The following is a 10631-nucleotide window of genomic DNA, read 5'->3' as shown; positions in this document are numbered from 1 at the left end:
AAGGCAAAGGCACTTTCATGTACGAGTAAGTTCAATTTTCATTTCGTCAAGCTGCAGAGCTTACTCGACAGGCCAGAAAGGTGCGTGTCTGCTAAAGGGGTATTGCTTTTATTGGCGGTTTACTGACCTGCGACAAAGGTAACGACAACAGCAGCAACATTTGGCAATTCAAATTGCGTATACGACACGTTGGCCACACATTTCGTCTGTCAGCCTCGATGAACTAATTTTCAACCGAGATACAGAACAAAACCCTCGAAACTCTTTAACTTGTCCCCCCCCCCCCTCCCCCTCCCCCTCACCACCCACAACTCACTATGTGGCATTTTATCGAAGCTAGTTTCACAAAAATATAGCAACCGTTACCATCCGAAGACACCCAATGAATGAAGCATTGCTCACACACTCAATAGCACTACAAATATACACAAATCATTTAATTCAATGCATTCCTAATTGGTATTATATATACATCACACCTTTAGAAAATTCGACGACGAAATCAAATTGAAAGAAATTAGAAAGGAATATGTTACAACGGACTGGAAGTCTAACTCCAATACCTGGAATTCTTCACTTAATGTGTTTTATTATTTATTTAGGTATTTATTATGTCGCGAAACTTTGTCATACGGACACGAAAAATACAAAGTATAGGAACAGTTTTTACAACAGCCATTTAAACAGGACTCTGAAGTTCTTCAGTGCTAGTCTGGCTTGTTTGTGAGTCTCTGACGTCACAAGTTTTAAGCCCCGCTAAGTGGTGTTTTATCTGATCGAGCTGGTATTTGTTAATACATTTTTAGCAATCATCAGATCTGACGGATGATAGCGAAGCTCCATTGTAGCGCATTTCCTATTGCAGACCAACTATGAAGAGGCCAGACAGCCAACAACAACAACTACAAAATGTTGCCCAAAATAAAAGCGTTGACTGAGGCACAATGGAGAAAAATGCCCGTAAACAATTATCAAACAGCATTTCCTTAAACATATTCATTAAACCTATCGAAGGGGAAAATGGGCACAGTTACATCAGCACACACACACACACACACACACACACCACAATAGTGAATGAAGCCAACTTCTAAAAATACATATTTTGCATTTAAGCCAACATATGTAAGTGAGTCTTTATGTATGTCTATCTATCTATATGGTCGGAAAAGTTTCGCTACCCTTTATAGCAAGGGCTAGCAGCTTACTTGCTGTGGTGGGTGCGGGTGCGGCTGCGGCTGCGGCTGCGTCTGGTGAGGAGAGGTGGTGGGCGGTTGAATAAAAAATACATTATTGCAGCAACCAGCAAGCCCAGTAACAACAACAATTACAAAGAGCAATGGAAATGAAAATGTTGCATTGGTCACAGTAGTTGCTTGTTGGTTGTAGCTTGTTGCACGTTTTCTCATATCCCAGGCGCGTCCGCGTCTGCGTCGTGCTTCGTCGTGGGCGATGTGAAGCTACCAGGCAGGCGGCTGTAGTCCGCAGCGACATCTTATTGGTTGCTACTGTGGTGCACCCGCCAACTGCAGCCACCGCGCTGCCTAAGCCGATACCCGCCAAGTTGTGGCGCTTCTAGTGGAACCAGTTAATAAACTTAACTGTTCCAGAAGAGATGAGCTCCAAGAACATATACGTAGACCTTACCTTGTATGTACAAGAAGATGCTATACTTTGTCTTAAAATTGAACAGAATATTTCTTTGAAAGTTTCCATTACACAAAGCTTAAACAAATTGAAGAAGAATTGATGTGGAAACTGTAGAGCTAAAGCAGCTACGAAATATGAATAATAAGAGATATTTAAGCAATTAACATTTTGTGTTTTAAAATCAAAATCAACATATAGTAGATTGGAAATAAGTGTGAGATATTACTGAAAACTACACCACATGCTGATATTTTGTTATCAGCCATCGTAGAAGGACACGAATTTCTGCTTCGAAGGGAAAGTTAAATGAATACACTCAGAATCCAACTCTCACATCGGTTTTAGTTTAAGCAGAATAAAAAAATGAAAATGAACTACCTATTTTAATAAATGAACATTATTTAAGCGCAACTAACAATGTAATTATCGTATGTGTTTCCATTTAAATCATATTTCACGTACAGTCTCTCTCAATGCATGGTTTTTTTGCTTTGAGAGACATTTTTGTGGACCTAGTTCCCCATTCAATCGAACCAATGGGACACAACTCTGCCATGCATGCTTCGTTGGCCACGTTATGGCTGTTACGAGTATTGTTGCTGCTGCTGCCGGCAACAACTTCTTCAACAGCCGCAAGGCGGTTGCATCTAAAGACATTGCCAGTGAGTTACTCGCATTGTGTATTATGTGGTGTGTGGTGGTCTTCAAGTATGAGTATGTGTGTGTGTGTATTGTTTGTGTGTGGCTGCGGCTGCTGCTACTGCTGCTGCTGCTGCTGCTGTTGAATTTTGCATACTTCTTTGCTTCCACTTGTTGCCGCTGCCAACAATTGTTCAAATTTCTGGGCAGCTACTGTGGTCCCCTCGCTTTGTAGGTGTATTTGTTTGTTTGTTTGATATATGCTTGTAAGTATGAACATAAGTTGCGGCTCTGCCAAAAACAAAAACCAACAACAACAACAACAGCAACAACCAATGTTGTTGCCCATTGTTAGGTGCATGAGTTGCTGTTGTTGTTGTTGTTGTTGCTGCTGCTCATGCCGAATATTTAGGCCCGCTTATGGGTCAAGCGTCCGTTGTTAACATTCTCAATTTAATAAAAATCATCGGCATGTTTGTACGCCTCGGCCTAATCACTTATGCTTTTTCGTAATTCTTTATTACTATTGTCTGACATTTGCATACACATTGTTCTTTTATTGAAGCCAGACTTTACCGGGGCGCCGGTTCCTACAACAAAAACAAAATCGCAATTGCATTTTATTCTTTTTCTCCAGACTCATATACTGATATAAAAGTCAATTTCCCATTTCATTCAATTGCTCCAGTTCTTAAATTGTAGTTGAAATATTTATTTTATTTTTCAAGCATACACACATTATGGGATATTAACCGGAAAAACTGTTGTCTTATTAAAATGGCGATTGACTTCAGAGCTAAAAATCTATAACATTTTTCTAACTAAAAATTCCGGGGCTTTCAATTTATATGGCATAAGAGAAAATATTTCGTATTTGTTAGTTATTTTTAGGAAGTTAAGAATTCTTTAGTTTAATCGCTGGAAATGTATTTTAAAGTTTTATATAAAGCCTAATATCATACATAATTGAATTGAATTAATGTTTTTTAAAAAAAAGACAAAAGTTTTACATTTTTGAAGTATTCCTTAAAATTGGGAATATTAATAGTAAGTACTTGAACTTGAATTGAATTGTTAAAATCCTTCTTAGAGTTTGGATCAAAACGGATGGATCAAAAGCTTACTACAAATAGAATTTTTCATTTAACTAGTTCTTAATATCTTATAGTTCTTAGAATCGCATTTCCAATACCCAAACGACTACGTTTTCATTAAAATAAATTTTTGATTGTTGTTCCCAATTCTTTTTTTTTTGCAAAATAGAGAATTTAAATGTTCGTTTCAAAATTAAAAGCACCGAACAAAGAATTTTATTCCTAATTCTTGCTTAAACAAACCCAGCTGGGACTTAGTTCTACGTGTTATTAATTGATAGAAAATATACTGCAGGATATACAAAAGCCTAATACATATTACTTAGATTGTAAAATATGAATATGACTGCTGAGCAGAAGATCAATAATTGGACCATTAAATGAAACAAACTTCTCCTGAAACAGTTGATGTCCTTTCTTCTAATTGTTAAAAAAACACTATGCATTGGTAGAAAATAGAAAATAATATTACTTGGAATACAAAATATGAATCGATATATTGGAGCTTAAACGGCACTCACTCTTCAGTTCGAGCAGATGTATCAAAGCTCGCCACTTTTTGTTTGTTGGCATTTATTTTGCCAACATCCTAAATCAAACGGAAAATGCATGCAGGATTCGCGCTCCCAGATACCGCTTGGAATGTGCTCAAACACTCGTACTCCTTCTCATTCTCTAACTCGCCCTCGTGCTCGTCCTACCAGCCTGCCTGCCTGCCTGCTCGACCGACAAAGAGTTTATTTTTGCCGCATGTAGAAAATCAACTAAAAATTCGCGAATTTCGGCACGACATGGTCGTAACTGGACAACTTCAGAGCCAGCCCAACACCAACACCAACTCCACTGTCCACCGCCACCCGCGCCTGCCATTTTACCCCGCCCTTTTAATTATTCAACATTTTGCATATTATTTTGTTTGAAACGCAGTGGAAGTACAAGCGGGCGATGCGGTGGGTAGTGCTTGCCTCTCCCCTCCCTCTCCCCCTCCCCCACCTCCACCCCTCACTACTTGACGCTTCACATGTGTATGGATGTGTGTGTGTAAAATATGCCATTTATATGCGAAGTTACTGCACTGCCGCTGAGGGCAAAGGCAGGAGGAGGTGCTTGGCTGGGAAGGTGAAGGGTGAAGGATTTCAGAACACATTTGCCAAACATTTTTTATCAAAGCCTTCAGCTCCAACAGCAACAGAAACAGCAACAGAAACATCCAGGCAACAGCAATACAAAGGACCAAAACGCGAAGTTGCGACTGCGACTGCGACGTATCGCACGTCAGTAGGTTTGAAAATTTGAAGCTCAATAGACGAAAAAGAAAAATGGAAAACGGCCCAAAAGAAATTGCAAAAAGAAAACTCTCAGCTTTTTTTCGCGTAGATTTTCGCTTGATTTTTACTGCACTCAGTGCGGCTGCTGCTGCTGCTGCTGCTGCTCCTGCGCCTGCCACTCCCACTGCCACTGCCACAGCCACTCCCGCTCGCTGTCTGCAATGTAAGGCTCTTTTATTTTTGCATATGGCTCTCCAGCCCTTGATATTTTTTCTAAGCTGTTTGGTGCGTCACATTGCGTCGGAGGCTTTTTGCTGTGCAATAAAACTAAATCGAGTAGTTCGGCAAAAGGGTTGCATACATTTGAAGAGGGTGGAGTTTGGTGTTCGGTTCTGAGTGTTGGGGGAAGGTGTGTGTGTGCATGTATGTGTGTGTGCAGATAGCGACCACTCAGCCACTTGGCCAGCAAATTTTCTAGGCAAGCACAACTACATAGAGAACGGGTACTGCCCTCAGAGTGCAAAATTCATATACTATATATATGGCCACATGGTAATACTATACGAAAAGTTTTGAAAGCAAAAATTGCAAGCTTTCCCTTTCCCATTGCAACGAATTTTGAAATCAATCCAATTTCATAAACAATTAAGAAATTGGTGAGACCCAGCCTAAAAGTCACATGCCGATCGCCAGGCTCCACTAGAATTCACAAATTTAGGCGCCCCTGTTTCCAACAAAGAGTGTTGAGGAGAAAAGATTGAGAAAAGGCTTTCCACAGGCTTCCACTTTTATACGAAATACTTTGGCAAGGTAATTTTGGATAACTCAAATTTAATAGCATTTTTCTTCAAGTACTTGTAGATGCAAAATGGAATTGAAAAGAAGATGAAGAAGACTTGGCCGACTACAGCCGGAACCCGAATCCGAAATACGTGTATGTGCGACCTATACTTTTCAAATATCCCTCAAGCTTTTATACGACTATGGTATGTTTTCGTATTTGAAAAAGCAGGGTCCACCATTCTAAAATGATTTGTAAATGTAACAACATAGCCTTATTCATGGAACATCACTAAATAATGGTGTGTATCCAACTATATGCTGATCTTTGATGGGCCTGCAGGGTTTCTATCTATTATACAAGTATGTACATAGACTGACAAGGATAGGAAAATGCTTGAAAACATTTTTTAGTGATCCAAACAATAGTGTATCCTTTTTGGTCTGTCTGACATTTGTCGCATTATCTGCATTCCGGACATACACGTAAACACTTACAGAATTCATGTAGATCATTCTTCTGTCTTTGACGTTATTAGTCTAACTACAATTACTATTTTATTAGTTAACTATTTTCCCCCAATTTCTGGTATGGTATATATTATTTCACATTTATTTTAAATAAACTGCATTTTACGAGCAGAAGAGAGAACCTTTTCATTCCAGAGAATTTTCCGCATATGCGACCTTTGAAAGAATGAGGTTCTTCATCCACACGAAATTAGTTTTTGAAAAAAGTCAAGCATGTCCTTTAAAAATATGCCCATCCATTCAGAATTGTGACAGTAAATGAAAATGTGCAGAATCGCGATTTCAGAGATAAATTTCAACTTAATCAGTGACCGCAATGCTGCGGACTAATTAATTGTTTGTAGCTCGTGGCACGTTGTTGCTATTAGCGGCTTTGTATAAAACCAAAAAGGCAACAAGGGCAGTCAAACAACAACAACAACAACAGCAACAATGGTTTTGTGAATTGGCTGGCTTTGGAGCTAACATAAAAAGTGCAACAAATGAGTGATGCACGACGTGAAAATGCAAATAAAATGTGCAGCAGAGGCATGCCACGCCATCGACACTGAATGGTTTGTGTGCGTGTGTGTGTATGTATGTATGTGAGAGTGTGTGTGTGTGTGTGTTTGTGATTGTGTTGTGATATAGTTGTTAAATGCACTATCAATTACATGGCGATTTTTGTATGGAAACCACCGTTTTGACACTCGTAGCGTGAAGTGAGCAACAAATACGCACACACAAACAAACACATACACACAATGTGTGTGTGTGTTGTTAGATTGTATGTGTTGGTATTAGTAGTCCGGCAACACTTTCCCTATCAAAGCAATCCCAAACCACATAAAAAGCAAAAACGAAAATTATCGGCTTCGACGACACGAAAAATACCTGCGAAACAAATGTCTATGAAATCGCTTAAAATGTAATTTAATGCTAATAAAAACAACTAAATCATAAATAGCTGTACAGCCCTGTACCTGTAACTTATACGGAAAAGAAATTGGTAAATTCACTTCATTTCTAAAAACTTTTAACTAATTTGGTTTTAAACGTTTCTGATCTGAAGACAGTTGAAGACAGAGTTCAATAATTGAAAACTTAAATTTAAAATAAAATAGTTGCGCCCGTCCGAGAAATCAATCTTTAATTTCCTTATTATAAAACCAAATTCAGAATCGTATCTTTCAAATGATTTACTTGTCTAATTTAATATTTAGCATCACTTTACACTTATATCAAAAAATAGCTGGATGCTCTTAAAGCCTGTGTAAGTACTTGGCTCTTCAGAAAAAGGTACTTCATGTTTCCCATTCAATTGCAGAGGTCGTTCATTAACGTAACTGGCTTTTCATTCACTTTCAACAAATGGTACATATGTACATATGTATTTTGATTTGCTCAACACATGACCAATGCAAAAAGGATAAAAAAAAGGATAAATAATAAAAAATAAAAAAACACGTCTTCCCCTATTGCAACAACTATGCAGGTTGTTTGACCTTTTTCGACGGCTGCATTCGGAAAAGCACGGATAGCGGCAATGCAGTGGAAAACTGGAATTGCATTGAGCCGTGCGGTGACCATTGAATAAAACGAGCTCGAGGTATTATTGTTGGGATTTGTTACAACTGTGATTTTGGAAACATCATAAAACGGCCAAAACGACTATAAAAATTGATCAATCGACCAATAAAAGAGGTTGCAGAAAAAAGATGTATGGACTGTTCTGTGCCAACAACGTGTTAAATGAAGTATTTGGCTTCGAATGTTTGCGGTTCAGAGGACTCAGTTTATTGGAATCAAATGTGACTCTGATATTCTTTGGGATTATGAACAGAAAACAGTTTGGAGTCCAGGTTTTAATATCCGGAGTATAACTGTGTGAAGGCGACTAATTTCCTGCTTTTAATTTTGTTCATGTCATGGATGACCAACGATATTAGAAGAACTATTGCCGGTAACAACTATCCAATTTATATGTATTTAAGGAAACATTGCTAGTGGCTCGATTTCGTGAGTGACTGCTACTTTAAAAAACAATTCCGCCGGTAAAACAATTTTTCGGCTTCCACCTTATTTAAGGGTTGAGAATGAGATTAGCTCGTAAGGTGTCGAGTGAGTCAATTGATCCAAAATCCTTCCCATCGCTTAGGACGCCTCGGCTGGCAGGATGCAAAGGAATCATGATCAGCTCCGATAGTATAAGTAGAGTGGTGTTGCTGAGTAGTGCGGCATTAAAAATTAATGTTTTCCATAGATCCATGCTCCTTAAGAATTTACACAATTTAGTTATTGTGGTCGTTTTGAGACGAATCACATTACTGAGCCAGATGGACATATTTTTGAACCTAAATTAAATAAGCATTACAATCCCTGACATGGACATATTAGATGATTCGACCAATCCCAAACATTCATAGTTTCATAACTTGATCAACATTTGAATAAATTGATAGTAAAAGCCAAATACTTTGAACAACCAATATATGACGAAAGAGAAGCTTTAAAGGTTCTTAAAGCAAATGTACAAGACATTGTGATGGCTAACCCATAGTTCATTTGTTCTCAAATAAAAAACCTGGATCTGCTAAGTCCAGCAATAATGATTTCTACATTTCCTAGAGGCCCATCGGTAACACTGACTTATCCTCATAAAAGGCTCAACTAATTGAGGATGATGGTGTCGAGACAGGTGAGGGCGAAATGGCGAATTAATTTCGCTTCCTCTTCGTCTCCACAGTTATTAATTTGGGGTCATTTATTAACCCGTATTACTATAGCCGTAGTATATAATATACAAGGTAAGTTCCAAAGTAAACATGACTTTAAAAAAAAAAAAAAAAAACAGAACAAATGGTTTTTTCGGCAAAATCAATTTATTTTATTCAAAATAGTCTTTTGAATAGCCTTTTGAATGGCCTCTACGTCTGCATAACGCTTTCCTTTCATGGGCAAATGCATTTTTCCGTAAAAATACGGCGAGTGGTTAATGGTTAAAATGTGATTTTTGCTCAAATAATCGATCACAAGCGTCGATCGATGAGTACAATTTTTGCTCGTCAGTCAATTTGTGCGAAACAAACCGTGCCCACACCTTTCGTAATCCCTAATGTTCGATGTTTTGGAGATGTTCAATTCCAGTTCCATCAATTTCAATGATGATTTCGGCTGATTTTTGATGAATTCACGCACAGTTTCGTTGGAATTTTCGGTGATCACGAATTTTGATTGGCCCACATGTTGATCGTCATTTATGTCCTCACGACCACTTTAAAAACGTTGAAACCACTCGTGCACACTGCTACGGGATAGGCAATCATCGCCGTAAACTTGTTCCATCAATTGAAACGTTTCGGTAAAAGTTTTTTAAAACAAAATTTAATGTTGGCTCTTTGTTCGAAGCTCACTGACACTTAAAACGCAATAACTTCACTTCCAATCGATGAAATGTCATGAAACTCTCACTGGACAATCGATAAAGATAAAAGATCGACATATAGATAGCGCCACCAGGCGGCGCTAGATTCAAAAAGCCCTGTTTACTTTGGAACGCTCCTTGTATATACAGTCAAGGAACTCAATCAAAACTTAAAGACAAAGATTATATAATTAAAATATGATGAATATAATCGATTCGATGTGCTTTTCTATTAGCTTATATCGACATTGGCTTTAATAGATGGATAATCAATAGATAAAGTTAAGAGCAACTTTGAAAAAGAACTTTGGAAAGAAATAAACATCAGTGATTTAGTAAAAGCATCCCACATGAAAGCTCTGATTTTCTACTATAGTTTCAGCTTCGAAAGTGCCACAAAAGAGTCGCATCATGGCTGTAATAGATGTCGCTTCAATTCGAGCCGATAATTTTTCCAGTACATTGTAATTAAGACAAATTAAGAAATTAAGAAAAATTCTTCAACTAAATTTTAGATTGATTTAAGTAGTAGCTAAAGATTTCTTTTAAACAAAGATAGTGATTAACGTTTTGAATATGTGGTTATGATTTGTTGGCTACATTATTGTTAGACATATATATATATATATACAAGTGCAAACCTTTGCCAGTTCGTACCTTATTCAATTCATTATCTGTACTATAATAAATTCAAATACTTATCCGGGTTATCCTTTAAATAGCAAGTCATAATATTTAACACTAAAAACCTACTTGAAACTCAAACGCTGCGAATCGACAGAGGCAGTGTTGTTGCAGTTAACTATTTTTTCAAATTTTGGTTACATCCTGCCCATCTAGTCGCAACGATGGCATGGCCTACAAAAATAGTGACAAATTCATTATGCCGCGCCGAAAGGGTAAAAATAAAAGTGGAGGTGAACCACAAGCATGCGGTCAATTGGCTTTCATTGTTGCCACAGCAATAATGTGGCCACTGCACACACACACAGACACACACACACCAACACGCTGATAGGAAAATGCATCAAATGGCAGTAAAGTCAAAGCCAATGCATTCATTGTTCAAAAGCCACAGCCTAACCCAAAAACCATAAACATGCGTCCTGCGCGCTCATTCACCGTTTCAGTTGTTGTTGGTTGTTTGTTGCTGTTTTGTTGTGCTTTTGTTGTTATTGTGAATTTTTGCGCTGCATTTTCACACTTCAACACGCGGCATAAAAAGTGCAACAATTCAAATGACCAACAGGGGCGCACCGCCTACTG

The sequence above is a fragment of the Scaptodrosophila lebanonensis genome, unplaced genomic scaffold (genome assembly GCF_003285725.1).
Source record: "Scaptodrosophila lebanonensis strain 11010-0011.00,11010-0021.00 unplaced genomic scaffold, SlebRS2 tig00001415-arrow-pilon, whole genome shotgun sequence".
Lineage (NCBI taxonomy): Eukaryota > Metazoa > Arthropoda > Insecta > Diptera > Drosophilidae > Scaptodrosophila > Scaptodrosophila lebanonensis.
This window is presented reverse-complemented; position numbering follows the sequence as displayed.